Here is an 18,610-nt window from a genome sequence, read left to right on the forward strand (position 1 = left end):
GTTGCAGCTTGCATGAGGGGCAGACCCTGACACTGCACAAAACTGGATCCTCAGATGATATGGAATCTTTGAAGGGTAACTGGGAATGCAGATCCTGGCCTTGGGACAGAGGGAGGGGGCTGCACATGAGCCCCCATCACCCGAGGGGTGCAGAGGAGCCTGTACAGAAAGCTGGCATCTTGTTTCAGCCTGGACCGGTTAAGCTAAAGGGCTCCTGCCTGGCCTGACTATTGGGGTGGGGGAGGGGGGATGTAGCCATGCTGATTGGTCAGGAGGCCACAGAGCTGTGTGAGGTCACTGGGCTTCCAGGCCAGGCTGGGGCAGGAGTATGATAGAGATGCTTCCAACTGCCGTTCTGCTGGCCTTGGCAGTGTCTGTGGTTGCCAAAGATAACGCCACGTGTGAGTATGTGTCAGGGACACCTCCGGGGGGTGGAAAGAGTGTCTTTTGAATAGCAAGCCCCACCCAGACTCCCTCTGTCCAGGGCTAGGAAGGAGGCCAAGCTTGGGCCTTAGTAGTCCCCTGGGTCTCACGGGTGTGACCCACATCCCCAACTCTGACCATCCTTGCTCCCAGCTTCATCAGCCGAGAGACCCCAGGGCTGATCCCTGCGCTCCTATGCCTCCCGTAGCACAGACGCTGGGGTCCTTCCCTCACCTAGAGACTGACCTCACTGCCTCTTGCACATCAAGTCCCAAATTTTAGAAACCCCTTTCTTCCCACAGATACTGAGGTGCCCCAACTGCGGCTGACCCCAAAGACCCCAGGGTATTGTCATGGCTTTCTTCTAGGGTCCCGCCTCCACCTAGACTCTGACAGCCCCCAAGGTACCCCCAAAATCTTGTGGCCTTGCCCCAGTTCCCAGAACTTCCACCCCTGGACCCCCACTGCTTCCCACACCTGGGATCATTGGACCTGCCTTGGCTACTCTCCCTCCTCCTGCCACCATCCAAACCCACACTGCAGCCCCAAGACCCCTGCGGCTGTTCTCTGAGTCTCCTGCCCAAAATTGGCTCTAAAGACCTCAAGCCATTACACCTCTCTCTCACCTCCTCTAGCCTCCCCCCTGCCTCGGGATCTCCCATATTTCTAGGTCCCTTATCATCGGTCCTGCTTCCTATGGCAACTTCTTTTTCGCCTTGGGGCTACACCCACAAGACCCCAGAACCCATACTCCTCAAAACCAGTTCCTGAAGCCTGCAGCTTCCTGCTTCCCTACCGCCCTGACAGCGCCTCTCCTCAGCAGCTCCCCCTCGGACCCTCCACGTTCCCGGTTGCCCCCTTTGCCCAGCCCCCTAGCCCTGATTCCCCCATCGTGCAGGTGCGAGGACAGGCTTTGCCTCTTCTTGGTTTGAACTGTGCCCCTGGTCTCACCCCAGTGCCCCCTGTGGGTTAGGGTTCAGGCAGAACCCACTGGGAAGTGGCCGTATCGTCGGAGGGCAGGATGCAACAATCGGGGCCTGGCCCTGGATGGTCAGCCTCCAGGTATTCATGTCCCACAATAACTGAAGGTACCATGCATGCGGAGGCACCTTGCTGAACTCCCATTGGCTGCTTACTGCTGCCCACTGCTTCGTCTCCAAAAAGTCCGTGTGGGAGCGCGTGGAGGGAGGTCTTCAGAAAGGCTCTTCCCAGAAAAAGACATTCTCCAGGGCTCCCTGTGCACAGTCTCCCTGGGGCTCTGGGCCATGTGGCAACCAGGCCATGAGTGGGTGGGCCCAGGAACTTGCTGAGGGAGGGCTCTGAGGATCATGGTCACCAGAGGTTTCTGTCGAGCCCTTCCTTTCTGAGGATGACCTGGCTTGCCTCTGTGCCCACAGAAAAGTATATGACTGGAGACTGATTTTTGGAGCAAGGGAAACTATGTATGGGAACGATAAGCCAGCGAAGCCACCTCAACAGGAGAGATATGTCGAGAAAATCATCATTCATGAGAAATACATCCCCAGTTTAGAGCACAATGACATCGCTCTCATGAAGATCACCCCTCCCGTTCCCCGTGGGCAATTCATCGGAACGGGCCGCGTGCCCCAATTTAGGGCGGGCCCACCTAGAGTTCCCCAGGCCTGCTGGGTGGCTGCCTGGGGATTCTTGAAAGAGAAAGGTGAGTATGGGAGGGGTTCTCACAGTGGTAGGGGCACTGCTGGTCATTCCCTCAGTGGTCTCTGCAGTGCAGGGGCCATATGTGGTGCCTAGTGGTGATGTCCACCAGATTCCGGGACACTGTCCCCTTTTAGAGTGGGAGAAACTGGCAGCCGAGTCCCCTGTCCACAACCTCACCACTGATGGCTCGTGTGGTCGCCGGGTGGAAGGGTGCATGCAGCACCAGGAGAACCTGGGCATTTTTTGGAATGGGGTATCGGCTGTGGCTCTATCTGGGGCCTGGAACCCCAGTTGCTACCTTCTGGAAATGGGGGATTGTCCCCTGAAATGGCACTTGGAGAAGAGCTCGAGATGGGGTTTTGTGGTTGTGGGCCAACTCCTCTCCTCTCTGGACATCCATTTCCCCAACTGTCAGTGGAAGGGCCATGTCACGTGCTCTCTGAGCTCTGAGACCCCAGAGCCCAGCCCTCTAGACCTCAGTGAACCTCTGCTCACCACCCTTGCTGGTCACAATGCGAGAATCCACCCTCCGCACCCGAGTGACTACGATTTCTCTGCAGAGAGGGGACAGGGTTCTTGGCAGGCTAGCATGCCTGGGGCCAGGGCAGCAACGGTTTAATGAGTAGGTTAGGCATTTCAGCTTTCCATAGCTGACCACATGGACTTTTTACCCAGTCACATTGGGGATGAGAAGAGAGACTGAAAGCTCTTCTGTCCCTTGATAATGGAAAACTGAGGGCTCCTAATTCAAGGCACTTCAGTCATTTGGGGTTCAAAACTCAGCCTATTCTGGTGACAAAACCCTGGTAGTTTCAGTATGCTTCCTGTAACTCTTCTTCCCTCACTCAAGGCTGCCCTCCTTCTCTGATTGGGTTGCTTCTCCTCCTGGGCACACCCGTTTTCACTGGCCTCTGCTGGCCCTTCCCTCCCTGACCTGGGGTATCAACCTCTATCTGGCTATTGATGTCCATAGCTCTGCTGAGGCCTCTAGAGCATTCTTCTTGTCCCACCCCCGGCCTACCCTGCTCTGCCCACCCACGCAAACAGGTGCGCAGTGTCCCAGGGTTCTTGGAGTCCCTGGGGGGCTGATCTCAGCGTTCCCATCTACACTCCCAACCCTACCACCACCTTTGCTGTCCTATCTCTCAAAAGGATTATAGGCTCCCAGCTACACCCTGGACATCAAACAAGGCCTCTTTTGTTCTAGAATCCTCCTCAACTTAGTGGGATTTCTACCATCTTCTGGTGAATCCCTCCCCCACTGGTAAGGCCAAGTCTTAAAGAAATCCCCAGCCTCCAAATTTCTGTGACATTCTTGCAGACCTTCCTTTTTCTACCTCCTCCTTGAGCCCATAGGCTTCTGGGGTAGTCCTCCTTTCTATTGAATTTCAAGTTCTTGTGGACTTTTCAGCATTTAAAGCCAAGGTGTTGAGATTGAGAAAACCCTGTTCTCTTCCAGGTCATCTGGCTCTTCCATAGATCTAAAAGGTCACCATAAGCGACCAGGCCTGTTGTGGTGGTCATTTCCATGTCACCCCTGCCTTGGGGACAGTGCAAGTACAAAACTAACCCTGCTTGGGTGGTATGCAAAGTTGACCTGAAGGGCCTGGAGACGCAGTCCAAGCCACACAAACACACAGTCTGAATGCTGTGTGCCTAGCTCCATCCACTTTCCTCCACTTGGTTCTGGCTTCCCACTTGGCCTCCACTGCCATGTTCCAAGTGTGATCCGCCACCTCTCCACCCGGATGCAGGCGATTTCAGACCCACCCACCAGGCTGTGGCTGGGCTGTGGCTGCGGCTGTGGTGGGGGGAGGCCACTTGATGAAGAGGGGATAGCTGCCCCTATAGTCAGGTGTGAGGTTGGCTGATGGAATCATAGCCTGGGCTGGACCTTTCTTAACCCAAAGATCATGATGGAGCCTCTGGGGCTGTACAGGATGTTCTGACCTGCCTTCCGGTTATTCCAACCACCCATGCCCCTGACAGATCTGTGTGTGTGGAGGCTATCCTGTAGCTGCTCCTTCTCTGTAACTTCAAAACGGATGGGAGGCATGCGGGGAGGGACTCATCTGACCATCTCCAGCAGATCCTGTCCAGAACTGAGCTAAGGTGTTAACGGCAGATGAAAAGCAATGAGGGGGACTTAGAGCCGTACTGTGGGGAAATGAAATGTGTGTCCTGGATTTGAGTGTAGAGAGGAAAACCTTGGTCCGAATCCAAGCCACACCACATCCCTACAAGCGTGTTTGGGCAAGTGGTGCTCCAAGCTCTTGATTCGAGGCAAGATGAGTAACAGCGCTTAACACAGGGGGTGACTGTGGGGTGTAAATGAGGTGACACATCCTGGCTGTAGCTGTGAATAATCATCTGGCATCAACACACATTCCTGCAGCCACATCTGCTCATCCTCCATGCACTGCACCTCCTCTTCACCTGCATATGCCTCCAACACTCCGCATGCTTCACAAGTGTCTGAGGAGAAGCCAGGGGCATTGACCTTCATGGATTTTAGGTTGAAGTAGAGCATTTCAAGTCGATGGGGGTTCCGTGGAGGGAGGAGGCAGGTCTTTCCCAAAACATGTCTTCTGTGATTGCTGACCACCAAGCCACCCGGCTGTAGCCTACAGGATCGCACCTACACTGCAGGAGGCCCGTGGGAACCTCATCGAACTCGAATTTGTAACTCCACAGAGTGGTACAATGGGTGCATTTGTCCAACCAATGGGTGTGCAGGGTACCCCGAAGGCAAGATCGACACCTGCTAGGTAACTTTCCTTCGGGCGCCCCTTTCCCTGTCAACACCTCTTTTGTGAATCCCTGAACTCCACTCCCTCCAGGGACCTGCTTCAGTGACCCTTTCCCTGGTCCCATCTCGTAGCAGTGAGGATGGGAGGTGATACCTGGGGCACCTACAAAGAACCAGTCACCACACAGAGAGCTTTATCCCACCGTGACACAGAGATCATAACACCCGAACACCACCCTGGAAGAGAAGGCTTACCTCTCCTCACCAGAATACAAAACCTTCCAATCCACTTGTACACACATGCCCATGCATGCATAAAGCCTCACACATGGACACATGGGTGGCTTATCTTCCCTCCTCACTGCAAGGAGACCCGTGACAATCCATCCCCTTCTCACATCCACCTGAAGCTGTTGATACCAACTCAAAGTTTACCACCACCACTTGTGTTCATGGCAGCAAGAAGCCATGGGACTGAAGAAACTGTCCTTCCAGAGCCTATGGCCCTTCTGGGCAGGGGAAAAGTGGCTCAGACAGAGAGTGCCTTCTGTGACCTTCTGGGCAGGGGGACAGCGGCGGGCCTCTCATGTGCAGAGACAACGTGGCAAACACCTATGTGGTCATGGGAGTCACAAGCTGGGGGTAGACTGTGCCTGAACTAAGTGTCCTGGAGTCTACATGGCCAACTGGCCCTACCTGAACTGGACTGCTTCCAAGATTGGTTCTAATGCCTTGCACATGGCTCAATCGCCCACCCCTCCCCATCAGACTTTTCAAGAAATCCCGGCCTGACAACCCTCTGCCCGCCCTTCTGCTCGCCCTCCTTGGTACTTCCAACACCCTCCTTGACCTCCTCCCAGCCCCCCTGCATCTCGACCTCGACCTTGACCCAAACCCCCGGCGCCAACTCCAGCCCCACCCCCACTCCCACCTGCTCCCTCACCTATCACTAAAGCTCCCCAAGTACTTTATGTTGCCAAGCAACTACAGCAAATCACAGAGATCTTGAAGGGGAAGACCTTTTCTAATGAAAAGGGGTATTATGAAATGGAGACCACAGATCTCCCAGAACAGACCGCTGCCTCCTGATGTGACCCCACTCCAAACAGACCCAGTGAGCACTTTACTCCCAAGAAAACAAAGATGAAATCAATAAATATAAACATAAATTTATCTATCTATCTATCTATCTATCTATCTAATCTATGAAGGGATGATTTCTGGACTTCTTCCTACCTGCCCTCCCCAACATAATCCAAACTCACCCCCAGCAAATCTGTCTTCCCTCTGTCACCCTCAAATAGGGTGGAAATGCTTGTGTGTCAGGGGTCATTGTGGTTTCCTAAATCTAGATTTTTGAAGTTGGAACAAGGCGATCTGTGGTGACAGGCCGGTATGGTCTGGATCTCACACTCAGAGTCTCTGCTTATTAAATCAGTGCAGTTGGGCCCTACAGCACTTCTGTGAGGTGAGCTGACTCAGAAGGAGGGATGTGGGTCTGAGTCCATTGGAGAATGACCCCAGTCTGAAGTTTTGTAGCGTGGCCATCTGATGCTCAGTCCACATGGCCAACCCCAGGCAGGAGTCTGCCCTCAACCAGAATTGCTTATGTCCATCTGTGATGTCCTGAGAAAGAGATCTCAATGGCCTCAGGTCAACTGCCCACTCTGGTCAGGGCCCAGATCAAGCCTAAATGATGGATTAGCCTCTTGAGAAATAAAGATGGCAGGCTCCAGAAAGAAACCCCTGGGCTCCTGGCTGGGCCGTTGCTGCAACAAGCAACAGTCTCATACCTGGTCACCTGTTCACTCTGTGCACATGTTTCAAGTGCAATATGGTCCTATGTTTTGGTTGCAAAGATAGATGGCATAGGGTACAGGAGCATGAGGGAGGAACTTTGGGTGAGCAAGGCCAAGGACCCTGACTTTTCCTGCTGGGGCTGCAACAGGGAATGATGAAGCAGGCATGAGTATTTTCACGATTCGTCAGTCTACCTGGGTTCAAATAAACCCCCTACTTTACCCCTCATCAGCTATGTGGCTTTGGGAATATGGCCAGAGGGTTGTGTGACAATGAAAGTAGGACAGATGTGAAGTTTTCAGAGCAGAGCGTGACAGTCCATACATGCTTATAGATGAGTGCTCTAGAGCCACCTGGTGATGAGATGCTGGGTAACCTTATACATATGCAGGGGCACTCGGGTGTATTTTGTCTGCGCCCTTATGAGCCCTGGAATGCCTAGGCTACCTAAGGGGACTTGCAAATTAATCTGGGTGGCCCATGACTCTGTAGTGTATTAACATTGATAAAATAAAAAAAACAAATTTTATCTGTCTTCACTGAGAGCCAACATTTCTAAGATTAGAGTTGGCATGTCCATGATTCCTTTCGTTGGCTTTTGTCTGTCTCTTCTAAAGTCAGTTTCTTAATCTCCCTAATGGGTATATAAGCTTTGTACCCTGGTGTCAGACACCAGGAACCCTCTAAACACTGGACAAAACTCAATGTCAGTCACAGAGTGAGACAAACCCCAAGCCATAGGCCACACAGTCCAAAGAGCAGAAACACCCATGGCAGCAACTCAGGACCTGCCCTCACCCTTCCTGGGCAGTCCTGAACCCTGAGCTTGCAGGTGGGAATGGTGTGGAAAGATGTGCTCAGGCCAGGGAGTAGGGGTGGGTGTGGAGGATTTGGGACAAATTTGGAGGAGCTATAGTACCAGTGGTTTCTTTCCACTTACAGATTATCCCTCCTCCTCAGAGCTTCCCATGATCCAGAACGGATTCTCCTGGCACTCTCTCCTTTCACATGCTCAAATAATTGTCCTTAGTTTTTCCCTTCTCTCCTCATTGGGCCTGTCATCTGTCGCTGACACTTGGGTCTCCTTCCTGGGGAGACAGGGCTTATGCTCAGGGAGCGCTGATGGGAGGCCATGGATTGGGTAGAGCCTGCAGAATCCAACTGATGGTGTCTTGTGTATCTTCCGAAACTTTCCATGCCCACAAATAGATTTACGTATAATATTCTTCTTATTTAGTCACTGTTCATACTATTCTGACTTCCTGTTTCATTTAGCAAATTAGAGTTATTTTCCTATTAGTACACAGGGACTCACCTTCTCAAATTACATTGTGTGGTAGGAGTACTTACGAGATATAGTGCCACATTTCCTTCCTGGGAGGGGTTATCTAGCCCCCTGCTTTAGCTTTCCCTCAATGTACTCATTTCCCCACATATAAGCCAATACTGGTTTAAATCAAATTCACTGATTTTTGCAAAATGAATAGATGTTCCAATTGTCATTTTTTTTTTAATTATGAATGAAGTTGTTGACAAGTGAAGTGAGACTCTCTGATCTGCCTTCATATCCCTGTGGATACTCTAACCCTGAAAATGGCTTACAGGTCCCGGAGCAGATACTGCTGCACACAGAGACAAGAAGAACAGGGGAAAACTGGACAGGCTGTACAATGAGTCAGCACCAAGGGGCATCTAGGCAACTGAGGGATATGCTCACTGTTTCTCTGTGGGATGGTTTAGGCAAATGATAAGTATTTTCTTAAAACCAGAATTCATAATGACTTTTATTGCTAGGAACAGTAACAAGATGGTTTGACGGTGGCTAAACCTGTGCACGTGGTAAAAGCCTGAATCCTGAGCATTCGGGAATAACAGTCCTAAGATGTGTATAGGCACAAGTTCTAATTGCGAATTTGATCCATATGAGAAAACTTTTTTTAAGATTTATTTATTTATTTATTTGAGAGATAGCATGAGAGAGAGCATGAGCAGAGAGAAGATGCAGAGGCAGAGGGAGAAGCGGGCTCCCCACTGAGCAGGAAACCCGATGTGGGACTCGATCCATGGACCCTAAGATCATGAGCTGACCAAAGCAGACGTTTAACCGACTGAGCCACTCACGCACCCCCAATATAAGAAATCTTATATTTACAAGGAAAACCAGATCCCAATAAATATAATTTTAGTATATTTTAAATGGAAGTGGAAAAAATGGAGGTAGTTCTTCTTTAATGTGTAGAAAACTCATCAAGAAACAAAAATTAGCCTAATGGAGTTTTCTGCAGAAACTATATTCTTGGTAAAGAATCGTCAGTGACCTGCTTCTGGCCACAATAGTTGGGCCTGTGTACTTCTCTTGGGTAGGTATTCAGATAGTGGAATGGCTGGGTTATATGGCAGATGTAAGTTTTGACATATGAATGCACCCGGGAAACCAGCACCACAATCAACATAGTGAACCTGCCCATCACTCCAAAGGCTTCCTTGGGGTACTCCGTAATCCCTCCAGCCCCTTCCCTCCCCGGCCCTTACAACTTCTACTCTGTTTCTCTCACTGTGATCTGTTTGCATTTTAAAAAAATTAATAAATGCAATCATACAGCGAGTGCTCTTTTTTTTTTTTTTTTTTTTTTGGTCTAGCTTCTTTCACTCAGCATAATCATTTTGAGGTTTATCCATGTGACAGTGTATTCCAGTCCTTGTGGACTGGACAGTCCTTGCGTCTCGTCCTTGTTGCCACCCAGCGCTCCACTATGTGACTGCCCCACCACTTGGTTCTCTAACCAGGTGATGGATTTTACAGTTTTAGGTCAGTAGAAATAAAGCAGCTATGAGCATTTGTACACAAGTCTTTGTATGGCATATGCTTTCATGTTTCCTGGCTAAGTACCTACACGCAGGATCATATGGTACGTGTATGGTGAGCACTTTTAAAACCTGCCAAAACCTGTCTTCAAGGCAGTTTCAACACTCTACATCCCCGTCAGCAGTATCTGAGGGTTCGAGTTCCTCCAGCTCCTTGCCAACACTTGGTGTGCTCCGTCTTTTTGATTTAATTTAATCTTTAAAAACAATTTAAAAGATTTTATTTATTTATTTGAGAGAGAGTGAGCACAAGCGAGCACAAGCAGGGGGAAGAGCAGAGGGACAGGGAGAAGCAGACTCTGTGCTGAGCAAGGGAGCCCGACATGGGGCTTGATCCCAGGACCCGGGGATCCTGACCTGAGCCGAAGGCAGTCGCTTAACCACTGAGCCACCAAGGCGCCCCGAATTTTAGCCATTCTTATAGGTGTGTAATAATATGTCATGTGTGGGGTTTTTATCCACAAGTGTAGTCTATATATATATTTAAAGCATTCGAAATGAATATTGTTAAGATTTATCATGAGGTAATAGGGCAGTAACTTTTGACAGCAACAAAATGTGGGAGTGCACATAGGGAAAGGAGGAGGTAGAAATAAGTATAAAATTAAATTCATTCAAACAGAATTTCGATTTTTCAAGCATCACAAACATCAATGGAAAACATCTGAAAGACATAACAATAGCCACAGCCATAGAACAATTTCTCCATTAAGCCAGGTCTATCCTATATAAAGATATTCCAAAGTATCCAAACTCCCAGAGCTGCCCTGTCTGCTGAAGTTACTACACCCAAACAGAACACTTTATATTTAAAACAAAATCCTCAGGGTGTGCAACTGGCTCAGTCAGTAGAGTGTGTGACACTTGATCTTGGGGTCCTGAGTTCAAGCCCCATGTTACATTGTAGAGATTACTCTTTAATAAGATACTAAAAAACCCAAATTTAGCACAAGTCAACAATTTGCCCACAGTCAGTTCATCCTCCACTTTTAGGGTGATGATAGGTTTGCTCTTCACAAGAAGCATCATGTGCCACCTTATTGACCTTAATACGGTTTGTTTATTTCCAATATATGCTTTGATCTTGCCCCACTAATTCTTTCTCCCCAAAGCTCTAGAGAACCCCAGTTTGGATCTGCATGTTCAGGGAGAATTCATTCATGTCCATGATATTTTCATAAAGAAGAAGACAGACAATGCAGAGCCCAGGGGTGAACCTACCCAGCCAGCCCTTGCATCTCTCCTGGCTGGGTTGAGCTATCACTGAACTGACTTTGTTAGGCAAATGTGTGCCACTGTGCCAAAGAGATGCTAAATTCCATGCTCAGACAGATTCCGGAGTGTGGTTAGGGTCAAATGATTCTTCAGGCTGTATATGCCAGGAATAGAAAACTGGTTGATTTAATTTTGGATTGTTTAATTTCTGAGATAAGAATCCAAACTTCAATAACTTTTCCTTGAGTAACATGACTTAAGTGTATTAAAGCAGTCAAAATGTTCTCTCGTGAATACAGTACGGTCATTGTGACGTGGCTCTAGTGATGATGAGCAGGCTGTCCTATCATTGCAGCCCTACTTCATCCCTCAGTCACTGAAACACTATTACTCACCCTAAAGGTACATACTGTACACACAGACACAGCATTGTGAAGACCACTTTGTTGAATATAGGCCACTTCCAAAATTACAGTCAACATTCCTAAAAGCAATAAAACAAATCATTCTACACATTGCTTCTTTAGTGCAAAGCCTTTGAAAATAACCTTATTCAGAAAAGTGGTGCTCTGCATTTGGCTAGCTATTACTCTAGTCATGCGACATCCATCTATAAGAAGGTAAGGAAGGAACAAATTAATAGTGGAAATATAAAAATTTGAAAATTATATTTGGATCCTATGAGTTTAAGCAAATGTTAGCTGACAGCTGCAACAGACCAAGATTTAATGAGCATTCCAATCATTTCCAACCTTATACTGTTCTTTGTAAAGGAAATAAATTCTCTAATACCACTGCTATCTCCTCTAGGTAAATTGTTTAGTGTGAGTCTATCCAAGGCCTGTGATGGCAACCTCCTAACTCTGCCACACGCGCCCAGGCACTCTGAGAGCTATACAGGACAGGGTGCACTTGAAAAAGTTCAAACAGCACTTCTCTGTGAGGTCTTGTTCAGAAGACCACAGAATCCACCAGAAGTGAACTTCCAAAAACATTTTTCCACACTGAAGATGATAAACGGAACTCACGTGATCACAAATTCTACAGAGGCCACAAAATGTTAGAATAAACTGGCCTTTAGCGTTAGTGATTCATTAATACCTAAAATCTGTTTTTGTGTCTTAGTAAAATTAGCATTACTTCATCTGATAAAGGAATAAATCTACTTATAAAACTGGACTTTTGAGTAGATTCAGAGCTTCTTTCTCAGATTTTCTTCTTAAGTCAGCAAACCCATGTGAGGTAAAGAGGAAGCACCTAGGTAGTTTGAAAATATTTTCTTTAGCTGTCTGCAGATTAACTGATTAATTCATACTCAATGCAGGAGCACTGTATCAGTTCACACCAGACTGAGAAGGCACTGAGAAATCTGACAAGAGCAAAACCAGGAGTGTTCCCACTCTTACTTTCTGTATAGTGAACATCAAATTTTAGATACATATAATAAATGTATACTACACCATGAGCATCTTTAGCAGAGGTGTTGAAGGAGATATTATAACACTGTTTTAAACCACAAATGCTAGGGGTGCCTGGTTGGCTCAATGGGTTGAGTGTCTAGCTCTTGGTTTTGGCTCGGGTCATGAGCTCAGGGTCATGGGGTCAAGCCCCCCCACGGAGCCCCACATTGGGTCCCGCACTCAGTGGGGAGTCTGCTTGAGATTTTCTCCCTCCCTCTGCCCTTACCCCCACAGCCTGCCCCCCATGCTCACATGTGTGCTCTCTCTCTCTCTCAAATACATAAATCTTAAGAAAATAAACTGCAAATGCTAAATACCCTATTTCAAATACTCTAATTTATGAATTAATATCTACGATGTAACAATGGCACTTTACCACAGTGATTGGAGAACAGTCCACTTTTTTGCCAATTTTATGAATACTTTCCTTAACTAACTGTACAATTACATAACACTTACATGCCTTTTTAGAAAATGTACTGTACACAGTTATAAGACTATAGAACTAAGCTTAATCATACTTTAATTAGAAAAATCACGTTTGTATTATGTTTCTGTTAAAGGAAAAACTGTGTTACTCTAATACTTTTAATGTAATGACTTTGGTTCAAGGTTATGAAAAATTTGAATAACTTCTCTCAAGACCATTTCATTTCAAATTTATACAACTAGTTTAGTCAGCTGACCAGAAAGAAAGGAAATAAAAGGAAAATATTTGCCCAGATGAGGTAGAGAATGTTCACACGAATTCAATGCATAGTTCTCTTGGTTGTTCTGTTTCATCCTTAACTGGGCCCAAACCAATTTTAAGTCCGAGCTTAAATGAGCTTCTTCAATTCTTCTTCCAATAAGGCTCTGTGATTCCCATCTCCGGGTCAGGGAGTACTCACGTCTCTGCAGAGTACTTTGTCTTTGGTTCCGTGCTGCTCGTCCAAGGACCACCAACACAGCCATTTTCAGAAGGGGATGTAATCACTCTGCTGTTTTTACTCACAGGCAACACTGATTTCTGATTAGGCTTGCCGCCGTCATATCCAGTGGTAATGTCCTGTATATGCAACACAACAAGTATCCCATAAATTTTGGATATTCTTTTGGAGAATAAAAACTGTGAAGCCTTTCAAATACACTTTTGATGTTAGTTGGATCACAACACAAGAAATAAGAAATCTTTGAAATATGATAACCATATTTTTCATGAATCGTAATCAGTTGCTCTTTCAATGTTACATTCATGGTTTCTAAGTAAGACCATCTCAGAACAACAGCGGCAGTACTCCACTTGTCATTATGCAAAGGGAAGTTCCACACAGAAAACCAACGAACTCTTCAAATGCAAAAGGAGTTCTTTCCCATTTTCCAGGAGGCCTTTGTCCCCCTGTTAGTTTTTTTTTTTAAGATTTTATTTGAGAGCGAGAGACAGAGAGAGCATGATGGGGCTGGGGGGGGGGCAGAAGGAGAGGGAGAAGCAGACTCCCCCCAGAGGATGGAGCTGACGATGCGGGGCTCGATCCCGGAACCCTGGGATCATGACCTGAGTCAAAGGCAGACGTTTAACTGACTGAGCCACCCAGGCGCCCCATCCTGTTCCCCTCCAGTTTTATTGAGAAATAATTGATATACATTGCTGTATAAGTTTAAGGTGTGCAGCAGGGTGGTTTGATTTATATTGATTGTGAAATGATCACCACAGTAGATTCAGCCAACATCCATCTTCTCAATATGGATACAACAAAAAGAAAAGACAAGAAAAGAAAGGAGAGACATGTTTTCCGTGGGATAAAAACTCCTAGGGCTTACTCCCTCCTTGTATCTTGCTGCAGTCATCAGGTTGCACCAGAGACCTCCCTGACCATCCAGTCCGATGTCCATTCCCTAACCAAGCTGCTGACGTGACAGCGTTCCCGTGGCCAGTCTCCCAAAGTGGTCGCTGCCATCAGGATCTGTGGCTAGCACTATCTGGGCATTGTTGTCTCTGCCAGGCTCACATAAAGTTCCAGCACTGAATCTCCTCCTTCAGGCTTTGGGCATTTAACCGTAGACAATTTGCTCTTTTGTTTGGGGTTGTTTAGTTGTTTAGTTAAAAGGATACAATCCAGGAAGAGACAGATGGAAGAGATGAATAGGGCAAAGTATGTGGGGGAATGGCTGTGGAGCTTCACGTTCTCTCAAGACCCCCACCCTCCCAGCACTGCCATGAGCTCACCAACCTGGAAATCCTGTGGTTTCCATGTGCATTTCCCTAAAGGCTAGTGATGTTAAGCATATTTTCATGTGCCGACTGCCATTGACATATCTTCTCTGGTGGTCTGTTTAAATCTTTTGCCTTTTTAAAATTTTTCATTGTCTTTTTATTTTAGAGTTTTGAGAGTTCTTTTTATATACCGAAAATAAGTCCTCTATCAGATATATGCTTTGTAAATATTTTCTCCCAGTCTATGGCTTTTTTTAATTCTCTAAATAATGTCTTTTTGCATTTTGATTAAGTTCAATTAATGTGTTCTTTTGTAGATCATTCTTTTGGTGTCGTATCTAAGAAATTTTTGCTTAACGTAAGGTCTCAAAGATTTTCTTTGATGTTTACTTCTAGAAGTTTGAGAGTCTTAGGTTTTACATTTAGGTCTATGGTCCCTTTGAGTTAATTTTTATTTATGGTAAACTATGGATTGATGCTCGTTTTTCTGTATGTGTATATCTAGTTGTTGAAAAGACTCTTCTTTCTCTACTGTGGCTTCATATCTCTGAAGAAAATCAGTTGTCCTCATATGTATGGTTCTACTTTTGAGCTCTGTTTTGTTCCTTTGAACGAGTTTACTTGACACTATTTCCACACTATCTTACTATGTACAGCTTACAAGAGGTCTTGAAATTCGGTAGTGTGCATCTTTCAAATGTTTTTTCAAAGCCGTTTCGGCTATTTTAGGTCCTTAGCATTTCCATGTGAATTTTAGAATCACCTTATTGATTTATAAAACAAATCCTGCTGGAACTTTTATTGTGATTGTGTTGAATCTATAGATAATTTTTTTAAAAAAAGATTTTTTATTTTAAGTAATCAACATGGGGCTCGAACTTACTACCTCAAGGTCAAGAGTCACACGCTGTACTGACTGAGCCAGACAGGAGGCCCAATTCTATAGATCAATTTGAGGAGACATGACATCTCAACAATATCGAGTCCTCTGAACTATTAACGCAGTGTATCTTTCCAACAAAATTTATTTAAGACTTGTTTAATTTCCCCTGGCAATGTTTTAGTCTAAGTGTGCAGGTCATTTTTCAATATTTTGTCAAAATTATTCCTAAGGATTTCATCTTTTGATATTATTATAAATGTTATTTAATTTCAATTTTCAACTATTCATTGCTAGTATATACAGATATAATTATTTTCTGTGTATTAATTATGCATCCTGAAACCTTGGTGAACTCACTTATTGATTCTAGCAGACTTTTTTTTTTTTAAGTAAGCTCCATGCCCAGCATGGAGCCCAATGTGGGGCTTGAACTCATGACCCTGAGATCAAGAACTGAGCTGAGATCAAGAGTGGGAAGCTCAACCAACTGAGCCTTCCAGGTGTCCCTCTAGCAGCCTTTAATTATTGAAGTATCGCTGACACAATGTTATGTTAGTTTCAGGTGGACAACAAAGTGATTCGACAAGTCTGTATGTTGTGCTCATCACAAGTGTAGCTGCCATCTCTCGCCATGTGATACTATCACAGTATCACTGACTGTATTCGCTGTGCTGTACCTTTCATCCCCATGACTTACTTATCCCATAACTGGAAGCCTGTATCTCCCATTTCTCTTCACTCATTTTGCCCTGCCTCCTACCCCCACCCCTCTGGCAACCATCAGTTCGCTTTCTGTATTTATGGGTCTGTTTCTGCCTTTTGTTTTTGATTCCACATGTAAGTGACATCATATGTTATTTGTCTTTCTCTGACTTATTTCACTTAGCATAATACCTTCTACGTCCATCCATGTTGTTGCAGATGTCAAGATCCCATTACTTTTTATGGCAGAATAACATTCCAATGTGTTTATACACCATGTCTTTATCCATTCATCAGTCAGTGGACACTTGTGGTGCTTCCATATCCTGGCTATTGTAAATAAAGCTGCAATAAACATGGGGGGGGCATATATCTTTTTGTTTTCTTCAGGTAAATACCCAGTAGTGGAATTACTGGATCACATGTTATTTCTAATTTTTTGAGGAATGTCTGTACTGGTTTCCACAGTATACCAATTTACATTCGCACCCACAGTGCACAAAGGTTCCCTTTTCTCCACATCCTTGCCAAAACTTGTTATTTCTTGTCTTTCTGATTTTAACTATTCAGACAGGTGTGAGGTGACATTTCATTATGGTTTTGATTTGCATTTCCCTGGTCATTAGTGATATAGAGCATATTTTCATGTGTCTGTTTTCCATCTCTAGTAGGCTTTTTGTAGATCCCTTTGGGTTTCTATATAGAAAAGCAAGTCATCTGTGAATAAGAGGGTTTTATATAATTTTTTCCCAAACTGGATGCCCGTCTGCCTTCATCCTTCCTCTTTTCCTTCCTGCCTTCTTCAATTGGCCAGACCTTCAGAGCAATGTTGACTGCAGGGTTGAGAGTGGAATACTTGTCTTGTGTCTGATCTGAAGGGCCTATAATTAAGCCTTTCATCCCTAAGTACGATGTTAGTAGTGAAGTTAAGTGTTGAGCATGATTTTTCTTCACAGATATCCTTTATTAGGTTGAGGATATTCCCTTCTACCCCTACTTTGCTAGGATATTTTTATTTATCTTTTCAATATCAAGAATGAGTGTTGGATTTTGTCAGAAAATTTTCTGCATCTATTGAAGTGGTCAGGGAGTTTTTCTGTTTTATTTTGTTAATCTGGTGAATTATACTGACCTCTTTTTCTAAATAAACTTTTATTTCAGAATTTTAGATTTACAGTAAAGTTGCAAAGTTGTACAGAGTTCCCACATGCCCTTCACCCAGTTTCAACTGTGTTGAAACAGTTGATAGGTTCCCCTGGGTTCGACAGTTGATAGGTTCCCCTGTCGTTAAATCTTATATTACCAAGGTATGTATGTCAAAATTAATAAATCAACATTTGTACATTATTATTAGCTAAACTCCAGAGTTTATTAATATTTTTCCAGTTTTTCCATGATAGTCATTTTCCTGTTCCAAGGTCTGATCCAGGGTACCACATTCTTTCTATGTTTCAAGTCTCATTAATCTCTTGTGGTCTGTGATAGTTGCTCAGTGTTCCTTTGCCTTTATATGGCCTTGACAGTTTTGAGGAATACTGATTAGATGTGTTGTAGAATGTCGCTTAATATGAATTGTTTTATGGTTTTCTCATGGTTATTGAGATTATGAGTTTTTCAAAGAATTCCATGGAGATGAAGTACCCTTCTCCTCACTCCTATGGGGGAGTCCATGGCGTACACATGACATCAGGGATGAAACTAAACCTTGGCCCCTTGGGCAGGGTAGTGTTTTCCAGGTTTATTCACAGTTCCCTCTCCATCCTTTATTCTTTGAAATTGAATTGCTCTGTCTAGCGCACACTAGGGGGTGGTGTTGATGAAGTGTCAGCTCCTGCGAGGTGTAGTATCTACATATACTACTTAGAATTCTTCTGGGGCGCCTGGGTGGTGCAGTTGGTTGGGCATCCGACTCTTGGTATGGGCTCAGTTCGTGATCTCAGGGTCGTGGATTCGGGCACCTCGTCAGGCTCTGTGCTCAGAGGGGAGTCTGCCTGAGGATTCTCTCCCTCTGCCCCTCCCACTTGTGCTCTCTCTCTCTAAAATAAATAGATAAATCTTAAAAAAATTATAATTCTTCTGTAGGGAGTATTTGCCTCTTTCCCACTATTTATTATTTTTGCAGTATAGGCTCACATATATTTGATACTTTGGATGATATTCCAATACTGTATTATTTAATTTGTTGTTTACATTGTTCTACCTTTGGCCATTGGGAGTGCTTTCACATGGCTACTGTGTCTGTTTCATGTGACCCTATCATTTTTTTAAATATATCTTTACTTTCATATTATAAAATGCTCCAGGCTTGTATTTTCCCTAACTCAGTCCTGCATTTCTCTAAGATGACCTAGTTCCTTTCATTGGAGAATGTTAATTGGAAACCAAGATCTAGACAAAAGGCATGCTTGTTGCTCCTGAGATGTCATTGCTTTTAGGCCCCCTGAGGTAGATAAGACAAAACCAGGCAATGCAGGCATGTATCCTAACCCACGTGGACATGCATGCCTGTACTGATTCTGTATCTATCCATTTGCGTATATATTAAACAGGAGTTCATACTGCTGTTTCCAACTCATATCCAGTACCACAGGGTTCATTTTATCCTTCACTTCTTGCTTATACTGAATAATTTTTGAATG

The 18,610-nt window shown here is 45.3% G+C and overlaps 1 pseudogene; it reads left to right on the top strand.

Moving 5' to 3' along the window:
• The first annotated feature begins 328 nt into the window (after nt 1-328).
• On the top strand, nt 329-5,941 carry LOC114204265 (acrosin-like; annotated as a pseudogene).
• Nucleotides 5,942-18,610: the final 12,669 nt, after the last annotated feature.

Source organism: Eumetopias jubatus, unplaced genomic scaffold, assembly GCF_037043125.1.
Source record: "Eumetopias jubatus isolate StellerSeaLion01/CBP00866 unplaced genomic scaffold, mEumJub1_p1.0 scaffold_52, whole genome shotgun sequence".
NCBI classification, from domain to species: Eukaryota; Metazoa; Chordata; class Mammalia; order Carnivora; family Otariidae; genus Eumetopias; species Eumetopias jubatus.